At 32.5% G+C, this 13,185-nt stretch overlaps 1 long non-coding RNA gene across 1 annotated transcript in view; it reads right to left on the bottom strand.

Moving 5' to 3' along the window:
* The window catches only part of LOC111756547 (uncharacterized), a 56,272-nt gene extending 43,488 nt beyond the window's left edge, over positions 1–12,784 (bottom strand). Inside the window, exon 1 of the long non-coding RNA XR_010047174.1 lies at positions 5,882–12,784. This is a non-coding gene — a long non-coding RNA (uncharacterized LOC111756547). The remainder of the gene's footprint in view (positions 1–5,881) is intronic.
* Positions 12,785–13,185: the final 401 nt, after the last annotated feature.

The following is a 13,185-nucleotide window of genomic DNA, read 5'->3' as shown; positions in this document are numbered from 1 at the left end:
CCACTCCTTCAATACAGTTTTGGTAACAGTAACCAGAGCAGTAGACAAGAGAGAGAAATAAAACAAAGATAGGAAAGAATAAGTTAAATTATCATTATTTGTAAAAGGCATGATACTCTACATAGCAGACCCCAAAAACTCCACCAAATGAGTACACTAAATAAGTAAATTCAGTAGCATAGCTGGATACAAAGTTAGTACCAAAAATTAACAGCATTTCTGTACACAAAAACCAAATTGACTGAGAGAAGTATTGTAGAAATAACACTTTCACAATAGCATCCAAAAAAATGAAATACCTTGGAATAAATCTAAGAAAGTACATAAACCATCTGTATACTGCAAATTACAAATTACAGTATGCTTTGCTCATGGATAGAAAGACCCAATATTGTGAAAATATGGTCATACTCCCAAAACTGTTACACAAATTGCAATGCAATTCTGATCAAAATACCATTAGCATACCTCACAGATATAGAGAAAACATTTCTAAAAATCATTTAGAAACAGAAAAGATCTAGGATAGCAAAACCAATCCTGAGAAACAAAGGCAATGCAGGAGGCATCATGATCCTAGATTTGAAATTCTACTACAAAGGGACTCTAATAAAACCAGTATGGTACTGGCAAGGAAAAAGACATAAGGAACAATATACTAAAGTAGAAGATGAGTACAGAACTGTAAAGACATTCAGCCACTTCATTTTTGGCAAAGGAGTCAAACATGGTCACTTGGCAAAAGGCTTTGTAATAAATAGTGCTGAAAAAACTGGCTTTCTACAGCCAAACACTAAAACTAGACACATGTCTATCACCATGAAATAAATTAAAATCAAAATATATCAAAGATCTAAATATTAAACAGAAAAACTAAATCTAATGGAAGACAATGTACATAGAAATCTTGAAGACGGGTAAGCAGTGATTTGATGAACAAAATGTAAACTGCACACGAAATACTTCAAAGAATCAACAACTGGGATCTCAATTTATTAAAGAGTTTTACACATCAAAAGAAATCAATGCAGTGAAAAGAAAACACACAGAATGGAAAAAAATTATCTAAGTTTCCCTCAGACAAAAAACTTCTATCTAGAACATGTAAAGAATTGAAAAAAAAAATATGATATCTAAATTCAAAGATGTAATCCAAATAAAGGCATTTTAGAAGAATATACACATCTCAGATAAAGAAGTACAAATGGCAAGTAAATACATGAAAAAATATTCAACATCACTGGTCATTTGAGAAATGCAAATTTAAAAAGCACTGATATTTCATCTCACTCCAAAAAAAATGGTTTTCATGAAGAAATCAATCAATAACAAATGTTGGCATTGCTATGGGATAAAGGAACCCTTATGCCCAGTTGGTGGGAGTGTAGACTGCTCCAATCACTGTGGAGATTCCTCAAAAGGAGGTTCATTGCTAACCAGCTATTCTCCTTCTGGGTATTTTCCAAGAAAAAGTTAAAACAACATACCACATAAAAGTTGTGCCATCTCTCAACAGTTCCACAATCTGTAACAATAGAGCATTTGGGGACATTTAAGATTCTGTCTTAGTTACCTTTCCCTCATTGTTGAGACAAAATACTTGACACCCAAAATTGAGAAGAGAAGGTTTATTTCTTACAGTTTTGGGGGTTTCAATGCATACTGAGCTAGCTCCCAGGCAGAGTGGCATGGTAGGCTCGCAGTTCATGTCCACCACAAACAGCAATAACAAACAGAAAAAGAAGGAAAACACACCTTCTTCCTACTGTTAGAGTGTGCTGGCTCCACTCCTGGCAGCTCTAACACCACCAATCCCAGTGCTAGACAATGAACCAATCATGAACACTACTAGATTCACCTGAATCCACATGGGATTATTACTTGCTTCCTTTAAGAGTAGTGAATTTAAACATTTGAAGACAGCAAATAATTTGCTCTACTGAAGTCAGATTGTGAATTTCAACAAGAACAATCCTCTAAACAAGTAGATGAAAAATTAAAAGATGTATTATCGGTTGGCACTAGTGGCTTTCTAGTTGCCATGAGCCACATTTTCCCATAAACAATATGAAAACCTCTGATGCAAAGCTGTCCAACATTGTCCTATACATCTTACCTTCCCTACAAAGGGACACAGATCTTGTCTTCTTGTTAGGTCTTTTCCCTTTAATCACTATGTAGGAATACATATAAAATTATAATAATAATAAATGTGACAAAATTACGAACTCAAAGAATATTTCCCAATGCCTTGTCATTGCTCCACCTCCCTAAATAGTCATCTACATTAAGAGATTTTATAAAGACTGCTGGAGTGTGTCCTACTTAGTATTGTTCCTTTGAAGTGCAGCTCATTCTTTATCTACAGATTCAAATTTTTCTGAAACTAAAATCATATCTACAAACGTAATAGAATTTCTTCCTGTGATGTCCTTACTGTCACTCAATAGGTAATTCTTACATTAAATACAGCTGTTTCCTTGAGCATCATAAGGTTCTGACTGACTTAAGCAGTTCTCACAAAGACTAGACTCAAGTGAAGAAGCAGCATGTGAAATGAGAAATGGGATGGGAAGTGACAAAATGAGTGGGTACAGGTGAACAAAAGCCCTTGAAGGATTCTTTTCACACGCATGACTAATGCTCTGCGGTCAAAGCCTTTACAGTGTACACTATGTTCTTTGTAGTTGAGTTTTACACTGATTTAGCAAATATCCCCAGGCTGGGGATATAGTTCAGCAGCACACAGTCTGCTTGGCAAGGGCAAGGTCATGAGTTCAACTCCTAGAAGTAAAAAAACAAACAAAAAAAACCAGTATTTCCTATATAGATTGATGCTTTTATATCATCATTGCCATATTTGCCACTTTTGATTCATCAGTAAACTAGATCTTTTTGTTTTGAAAATGTATTAAAATTATTCATTTTAAAATACATTTTATTCAGTTGGCTTTGTATAATTTTGATGATTTGGTACAATATATTTTAGTTAATAAACATGATCATGAATGTACAGTTCATACTGAAAATTATTTGATAAGACATATAAAAATTAAATTAAATAAGATTAAATTAAATTAAATATAATATAAAATGTTAGAAACCAATATTTTAAAATATTTCACATAACTATTTCAAAATATGCGTTAATTATATTTGTACCAACTCCCTTCAAAGAATGTGATCATTATGTGCTACAAAATCATGCTGATAAAAGATAAAATGTTGAGAAAAAATTTTTAAAATATATTCAAAATCAAATTTAAGTAAGGTAAACATACACAAATTCAATCATGGAGTGCTCTTAATTTCACACAGATTTTAAAGTTATTTACAGTGCCTTTAGTGCAAATATCTTTCATTAAGTTGCATAATATTTCTAGTTTAAAACATGTTTTAATTACTTATTTTTTAATGTTGCTCTAGATAATTTTAGCTTAATGATGCTGCACTTCTTAAGAAATGTCAGGGTAGTTGAATTGCAATTTTAAATTTTTACATGAGAAGATATACCTGTCAATCATTCAAAATTGCTTTTAGGTTTAATGAATACATTTCCAATACTTAGGAAACAACCAAAGTAAAGACTGTTGAGAGGACCTTGATGTAGAAAAATAAGAATGAGTTTGAATATTTAAGAGTAATAAAATTATTCTGTTGCATATATTTTCTTGTGTTTAAAAAATGTTTTGACCTGGACGTGGTGGTGCTTGCCTGTAACCCTAGCATGTAGCAGGCTGAGGCAGGAGGATTCCTATGTGTTTGGGGCCAGCCTGGGCTACAGGGTGATTTCAAGGCCAGCCTGAACTGCATAGCAAGGCCCTGTCACAAAAAAGATAAACAAAGATTTTGATTATAATCAAATTAACATCATTTAAAATATCTGTGGCTTATACATTATTCACTTCTAATCAAACTGTAGGTCTAAATATCAAAGTGTTACTTTAAACATGAATGTTACCATGTTTCATTATCAATAGTAATGTTTTAAATGATAGAATTCATCTAGATATAGAAAAATATCCATATAATATATTAGGATTTGATTGACTTGTTTGCAAAATGAAAATTACATATTTATTTACATTTACTAGATGATGCTTCACACATTTAAAACAAACTTTCTTGTCAATCTGATGTGAAACACACAAAAGAAAAGCTGTTAAAACTTTCCCTGTGGGGCAGCTTTTGTGCTACTTATTTCACTAGAGCTAGTGAACGTATCGAGCTACTTTTTTTCACCCACAGGGTCTTAACTCTCGTTTCCAGGACTCTGCCTTCTAACTACAATGCCCTATTACTCACCACCTCTCCTATGAAAATTTTTAGTTTGATATGGTATCTTTCTCACAATTAATAGAGTGAGCATGTGCTCATTGATTTCTTCTTACTCTTTTTCCCTCCACTTGATTCCGAATGGGAAATAGAATTTATTCTCCACTGAAACATCCACAGTAGAATTTAAACTACAAAAGAATTCATCAGAAGTTCAGTCTACTTTTGCAACAGGATTTTTAAGTTTCAGTGAAATAAAAATCAAATCATTTACAACCTCAAGAATGGTGTCTGAAAAGCAGCTGAGTTTTAGAAACATGTTATGGTACATAATGGAAAAAGAGAGAGACAGACAGAGACAGAGAGACAGACAGAGAGAGACAGAGAGAGAGACAGAGAGATAGAGAGACAGAGACAGAGAGAGAAAGAGAGATGTAGGTATATATAAACATTACAGAAAGACACAAAAGTTACTTTTGAAAATAAAGTCTACAAGTAAATTAAAATTCATATTTTGTCTTTCAAAAAGACAAAGCAGAAGAAATAGTAACTGAGAGAGGAAATAATAGCCAAAATAATTTTAATGCTTGAATCCTAATAACAAGTTTATGCTCTAATATGAAAAGACATTTCATATCTGTCCTCCCAAAGAAAAATACGAAAGTTTGTAGATACAAAATTTTAAACTGAATGTGTGCAATATTTCAGACAATAGTAATGAGGGATATAGGAAGAAAAATACTCTGGAAATAATTCAGTATTGACTGATATGAAACTTGAATCTATTCTATAAAATAGAATGTATGTATAGTATGTATACCCTAGGAAAACTAAAATGCGTAAAAGAATATATTGTTATCTTACAAGGAGTTGTTCAAGTTATAAAATCAAAGCATAAAAAATGATCAATCAAACAATGACAGCACCAAATATTGTTTGATGAGCTAACAAAAAATTAGTAGTATGGTTATCTACCTTGCACTGGTTTTGCTTTTTTTCTTTAAATAAAAAATAATATATTAGTGTATAATTCTGAATATAATTTAGGAAATAAATAAATTAAAATCATTTACGGTAATATGAAAATTACTTTTAAATGCAATGATGTAAGAAAATTTCAAGAAAAAAGTGAAATAAACACCAGATTTCCACTTATGTACAATGTACAAGCATAAAATACAATCTTTATGCTTATAAATACATTTAAAATCATAAAACATAATATGCATTACAGACATGAGACTTGAAAGAGTAGTTATCTTGGGATATCTTAGGTACAAATAACATTACTAATATACTATTTAATGGATTTTGTATCTAAAAATAGTTTTATTTTTATCATTTTTTTCACAAAGTATTTATTTTTAAACATGACAATGACAAGAAACTATTATTACCCCTCATATGTGCAAAGAAGACAAAAGCAATAAAAAGGTGCTTTAATGAAATACACTAACATTAGATAAATAAGAGAAAATGTTATCCATTAAAATGTCAAGAACTTTTTAATATTTCCTGACTGACTAACAGACAATCATAAAACCAAAAGATGCGAACCCTGGAGTAATTTCCATACTGCACCTGCAGCTTGTCCCTCTGACCTCACCTTTCCTCTCAGTGCCATCCCCCTTCTGTTTCACCCTTTTCTTGTGAAACAGTTGGCAGAATACCAGCAAAGATGTGGAGATGATCCTTCTAACTCACTTGGGTAAAGCTCCAAAATAACATAAAGCACAGATCTCCAGGAATCAGGCAAGTGTGGTGGGTTCTTGATCTTTAATCTTATTGCTCAGAGAAATTGTTTACTAAACACTGGAAATGTAATAAAAACCAGGAATCATGCAAGTCAGTGACAAAGTTAATAAAAAATTTTATCCAAAATAGTAGTGTTAACTATATTTATATTTAATTAGCCTCAACAATAAATAAATCACACTTTTGCCTAAAATTGTAAACTACATAACAGTACCAAATTAAAGATAACATAGTCTACTAGCAGTAGCTTTTCTCTAATCACCAATTCTAAAATTTGAGTCTGTGAAAATTCAGATTCACACTGTTGGTATTAAATATAAATTTTAGGTCCTGCATTATGTTTTCCTAATTCACAGAAAATATTGTTTTCAAAATTGTTAATTCTATGCAACTCCTATAAAATGATCACTTATTTGCAAATTAAACAGATTTATGATTCCTTGACAAATAATCATGTTAAAAACCAAATGACAACAAAAATAACAGAAATTATGCCACATCATATTTATAATGTAAATTCTCAAAAAAGACTCATTGCATAATCAATAATATGAGAGCTGTTCAAATTTCACTTCAGTCTCTAGTGTTCCCACTGTCCTCATTTCTAAACTTTATGTACTGATTGTTTTCACCTGGGAACAACGTGATGAAAACTAAATAAAACACTTAAGGTTAAAAAAAGGAGGTAAACAATGAGTAACTGTTAGATATTCAACAATTTTATTACTTAGGTATTTATGTTAATACACTTTTTATTTTGTAAGCATGTTCATGAAACACTTATTTCATGTTTCCACAAGGTGAATTGCTAAATACTTAACTCAACTGTAGTATTTTTTTCCACAATACAAAGGGTACATAGGAACAATTAAAACATGTTTTTATGCCTCTCCTAGGTGCCTTTGATAACATCCTCTGTTAAAGGCCTTTTTCATTCCACTAATTAAGGGCTAAGATTGAGTTCAGTAGTGAGAATTATATGCAGTTAATTTGGGACCTCTTGGAGGATTCTGTAGTTCATTACTATCTTATCAGGCCACGAAATTCTTTTGCTATATGAAGAAAAGTCTCGCGTTAGTTACCTGCTGCTGAAAGTATCTGGCTATCCCCCGTCTCTGTACTGTATTGCGTTTTTAAGAGAATCCACTTGTAACACTTCTTGTCCTGAACTCTTTTTTGTCAAATTATGATTACACGTGGATACTGAGTGCTGCTAACCAAGCAGCTGTCCTCACTGGAGGCTGGCAACAAAGGGGGTGCCAATTATTTTCTACAGAAAATCTTCAGGAAAAACAACCCTTGATGTGAAAAAGCTGCACTTTCATTACTCTCTGGTCCCATGTCAATATTTCTTTAAGTAATTGACTACAAGTCATAATTAACCAAGTGGGGACTACCAAGTTTTAACAACTTAAAAATAGCTCGACTATAGTTTCAAACACATGTTTCTTTCTTTCCTAAGAGAGTGAAAAAGTAAAAGATACAGTTAACACTCAAACTAATTTATTTTTATATATTTTATAATCAATATCATGATAAAAGAAACATCAACAACCTATGCAATAAAAGAATCTTGATGTTAATTTTTTTTAGTTAAAGGAAAGACACTGGAGGCTGAGTCAATGATATCTGAAAATGATTTATGCTTCAGTGTCTGAAATTCCGTAACAGTCAAGCACACAATGATCTAAGTGAACAGCTAAAATCTGATTATCCATGAGTAGTAACTAAAAAGGCCGCACAGAGAAAATCTTTGCCAGTAGATGAAACCTTCATGTTTTTAAATTTTATTAATCAATTTTTCAAAAAAACATAGGGGTAACAAAGCTTTTAGACTTAAATCCTGTGAAAGTATTATTTTTCACTCTTAGAAGAATGCTTAACAGACATCAACTTTCTCAATCTTGATTTTGAAGTAAGCTTAGCAGGAAAGAGCTTCAGCTAAATGGAAAGTGTATTAGAGTTTTAAATGCTTGATTGTCTTTCACGGATATAAATCAGTGTCTAGTTTCTGATTCCAACTTTATTTTTGGATAGTTATCCCAATTATAAATGCTTGTAGTTTCATGATAGTGTGTTTCTGGGCACATTGTTTTCTATTTAAAGCATTCCTTCTCAAAAACCAAACACTGTGGAAATTGAGTAGGTTCAAGAAGTAATTGTGGTGAATTAAAGAAACTTTATACAACACAACACATAGTAACTTGTGTTGTAAATGCTGAGGTCCATTTAAAGCACCTGAAGACAAAGTTTTAGTATCACAAGATTCCTCTCTTCAAAAGTTACTTTATCATTTTTCTAAAGTAGAAAATAGTATGAGGAGCCAGAGGCATAAGCAAGTCAATGGTAATGTCCAGGCAAACAATAAAGTAACAAGAGGAAATGTAACTCGTGAAGTAAAGAATGATAGTAAAATGAAGTTGTCATGATATCTTCAGTCACATTTCATAGCAATGTTTTGTGTGGCATTGTGAGTAGTCAAATAATATCAATAAAAAGGAAGTTGCTTTAAATATCAAACATCTACATTTAATAAAAATGTTGGCCATAATATAATGATAATTTCCATATGGGTCAAGGGAGAATGAGAAGTTGTCAGTCAAAAGATACCAATTTTCACTACACAAAGGAAGTAAGTCCAAGAGATCTAGACATTAACATGTAAGTGACTATAGTGAAAAATATTGTATACTTCACAATCACTGAGAATTAACTTAAATCTTCTCACCACCAAATAATAAATATGCATGATGATTATTGAACACATTGGCCTTTGAAAATCTATACATATATGAAAATATCAAATGTAATATATGCATGCATATATATACATATATTAAAAATAAGTGCAAAAATTAGTGGTCAGATGGTATGTTCATGAATTTGGAACATCAAAAGTTGCCAAATGATGTTATATTCTAAAGGATTTGTTATGAAACCATTAACATACTGTTTCTTCATATAGCAAAAGAATTTCATGGCCTGATAAGATAGTAATGAACTACAGAATCCTCCAAGAGGTCCCAAATTAACTGCATATAATTCTCACTACTGAACCCAATCTTAGCCATTAATTAGTGGAATGAAAAAGGCCTTTAACGGAGTACATTTTCCATACAGTCTTTTAAGTGTGTTTCTGTTAATACCATTTCCTGTGCTGTACCATGTCACTGGCCTATGAAGATGATGTCCCTGGCTTGCATAGTGTGAAGCTACTGTGGTCGCATAGTCCTATTCTGACACTTGGGACAGAGTCTTCTGAAAGGATGGACAAGAGGTGGGAACAAAGCCCCAACAGGAAAAAACTACATGACTGCTACAAAGAAAGATAATGTGACTGTGTTTCAGCGGCCATTTGCATATTGTAAATTTTGCTCTAAGTGCTAATCTCATTAAAATTAAAAAATAAATTCTAAAACTTTTATTATTATTATTATTATTATTATTATTATTATTATTTTGTACCAGGAATTAAACTCAGGACCTCATGCTTGCCAGACAGGCATTGTTCCACTGAGCTATATTCCCACAAACTAATGCTTACTAAAAATAGTTACATGCAGTTTATTAGCTAAATACCTTGATTCTGTATGTAAATAGCTTTCACTTATGGTTAAATTACTTTTAGTCAGCTCTATTTGACACACTAAGTATCACTTTTCTCCCATCAAAGCAAGCATGTTGTTTAGTTCCTATTTATAGCAATAAATTGCAACTTAGATCCAGAATGTCACTTCAGGGTCACCATATTAGGTAAGCCATATTTCCTTCAAGTTCCATGAATGATTATTTATAGTATTTGTAGTTTAATTAAAAAAAAAAAACTAAGAAAATTGCTAGTGACCTCCATCTGGGTCTTGCTTCAGATGTAATTCCTTTTACTTTACTGCTGATCTGAGATTTCAGATTCATTTTTAAAGCCATGATATATTTTTTTTCAAAACTTTCTGTGAAGTTTATCTATAGTTCAGCTTTTAAAGGATGTAGAAAAATGAACTAATAATCGTTGAAAAGAAATTGATGTTTTAGCACTACAAAAGACACAGCTCAAGATTAATAGCCTGCTCCATTATCTGTTAATGCCTTAGTTCTTTTTATACAAAAATATTTCCTTAAAATTGTCATTTTCAATGATTAAAGATATTTATTTTTCTTTCCTTTTTCGGCATAATGTTTGCTTTATTCATGTAATAGGAAAACCAACATTGTGGAAGAAAAAGAAAAGGTCCAATAAATTCTAATCCTCTGGGTCGCAGAGACCTATTGGAAATGCCATCATGCCACAAAATGTCTTCCTGTGTCATCACTGCAGTAGCATCTGGCCACATTTGACCAGACAGAGCTCAGGTCAAAGGACGGGAATAACGAAGAGAGGGATATTCAGTCTAACACATAACTTAGACGATTAGAAGTACACTACATATCAGGTAATACAGTACACTGACTACAAAAGCAAACATATTAAAAGAAAAAAGTGGTTGACAATAAAGCAAATATTTTTAAATTACACACTTAAATTTTTATTTAGCAGCACAAAGAGGCATCTAAATTTATGATGCAGGTAAACACAATAAGAGTGCGTATAAGACCATTATTTTTTCCTAGCAAATGTTAAAATTACAAGATACCTACCACATAATTATGATGCTACGGAGCAGAGGTGATTATAAATTCAAAAGTGCTGTATATGTCACTTAACATAGTACTTTTGCTTTCTAGTAAAAAAGAAAAGTAATAAAATGAAATCATGTTGGGACTGGGGATTGGCAAGTACGAGGTTTTAAGTTTGATACTCTGCCTGGTACACACATATACACACATACACAAGAAGAAATCATGCTGACATTTTTAAATTAAACTCCATACTTCCACATTCAATAATACTAGTTTAATTAGCACTCATGTTGTTGATTAAAAGATAAACAATGAGCTGGGATTTAGCTCAGCAGCACAAGCACCTGCTTGGCAAGTGCAAGGTGGTGAGTTCAATCCCTGGTACAAAAACAAACAAACAAAAAGATAAACAATGAAAAGTCAGTTGTTTCTGTGATATAAAGAAAATTACTGAATTTTAATCTTAACATACTGCCAGAACCACTAACAAGTACTATCCTATTGGGACTAATATTTAACTGTTAATTTTTCAAAGATTTTACTTGGTGATATATACACAATATTATATTAAATTATATATATGTATTTATTCTTTTAAAATTGTGTCTGTTCATCTGCATTACCAACTTGTAAAGATGAAGAGACTTTGAAAGAAGTGATTGGATTGTGAGGATATCAACCTCATCAATGGGTGAGTTTATCATTGAGTTTACAACGAAGTGGGCTTTAGGGTGTGGGTCCGGCTGGAGGAAGCAGGCCACAGAGACAGGACCTCGGGGACTGCATCTGTCCATCAACTCTCTTTGGCTTTGCCCTGTTCTCCCACCCTTCTGGGATATTTTGAGCTGTCTTCCTGTGAATGCTCTACTGCCATGATATTTGAGCCTTAAAGTTAACCAATCATGATTTGAAAACTCTGAAAATGTGAACCAAAATAAGCTTTTCTTTTAAATTATGAGGTTTGGAAGTTTTGTCCAACAACAGAAAAGTGAACAGTTCAGAAAATTTCCAATAGAGAAGTGGGGTCATTACTGTAACCACACATGACCATGGGGCTCAGAAGCCTTTGTAACTATTTCTCAGGAGGAATGTGTGATTTGGTGATGTGGGCTTCAGACTCCTAGAAAGCTATAAACAGAGACTGATAGATGATTATCACAGTAGCTCAGAAGCTCTGAATGTTAAACAGAATTTAGAATAAAAATTGTACTCAAGAAGCTTTAGACTTCTGATGGAAAAAGAGAATTCTTTTGACAATTGGACAAGAGACCAAAATGCTATATTCTTACAAATCATTTTTCTACAGTTTATCCACACGCTAAAATTATGTAAGGTGGAGTTCAAGGATGATGCATTAATTGGTCTGGTGGAGCAAAAATACTATAAGACCAGCATCCCTGCCTGCTACGAGATCCTGAGAGGCTGCTGAGTCCCTGGGAGTGGAGTGAAGCTGCAGTGGATACCACAGAAACTTGGAGATGCCAGGAAAATGGAACATGGTCCAAAAAGTTATGAGCAAGGAGCAGAACCAGCAGAAGAATGAGGTCATGGTGTATTTGAAGATCAAATGTATTTGAAAGATATAAGGTTATTGAGAAATTAATCATAGTTTAAAGATGTGTAATTAAGTGTCAAATTGATAAAGTGATAGTCTTCAATCAGTTGAGCTTCACTGTAGTCTTGACTGGACTGAGAGACCCCTGGAGAGGTGTTAGATTGTGAGGGCAGTAACTTCATTAAAACTGAGTTTGTACTTGAATGGGCTTTTAGGACTTGGGGTATAGTTTAAGAAAATGGGTCAAGAGAGCATAACCTTGCGGACTATATTAGTCACTGAAACTTTTTTCTTTGGCTCTTTGTAATCTGCTCTGCTTTCCAAATGCCATGAGTGTAGCAGCTTTCCTCTGTGATGCTTTTCCACCAGGGGGACTGAAATCTCTGAAAGTATGGGCCAAAATGAAGCTCTGTGAATTTAGATTGTAAATGTGAGAAATTTTTGCCCCCGAACAGAAAAGCGACAAATGTGATTCTCAAACAATCATAAAATTCAGATATCTATCTACCTAATATATTGTATGCTCTAAATACATTAAACACTAACAATCAGTAAACTGAACATTTTCAGTAAGAATATATATATATGTATATATATACATATATATATATTCATCTATATCATATATAATGTATATTTATTTTTATTCTTAACAACCTAGACCGTGCAAGTGTCATAAAGACATCTACAAAAATATGTTTAATATTTGGAAGCCTCTTGATAAGAGTTTTAGTTTTCAAGTTATAAAACTTTTTTCATACTTGAATTCACAAAACAATTATATAATGCAGAAACGAATGCAAAATCATTATATGTATTTTAATATGAGTAAATGGCGAGTGAGAAATAAGTGACATACCCAAATTCACATAAAAGCTAATGAATATTCTTAGACTAGGTCCTCTAATTCAATTTCAGTATTTAGTTGTTCAAATCTGGAATGTTCCCTGAAAGTCCACATGTTAAAGGTGATTCCTGAGACTGGG

Source organism: Cavia porcellus, unplaced genomic scaffold, assembly GCF_034190915.1.
Source record: "Cavia porcellus strain 051 isolate PalLab524CR breed Dunkin Hartley unplaced genomic scaffold, mCavPor4.1 scaffold_5, whole genome shotgun sequence".
Taxonomy (NCBI): Eukaryota; Metazoa; Chordata; class Mammalia; order Rodentia; family Caviidae; genus Cavia; species Cavia porcellus.
This window is presented reverse-complemented; position numbering and strand designations above follow the sequence as displayed.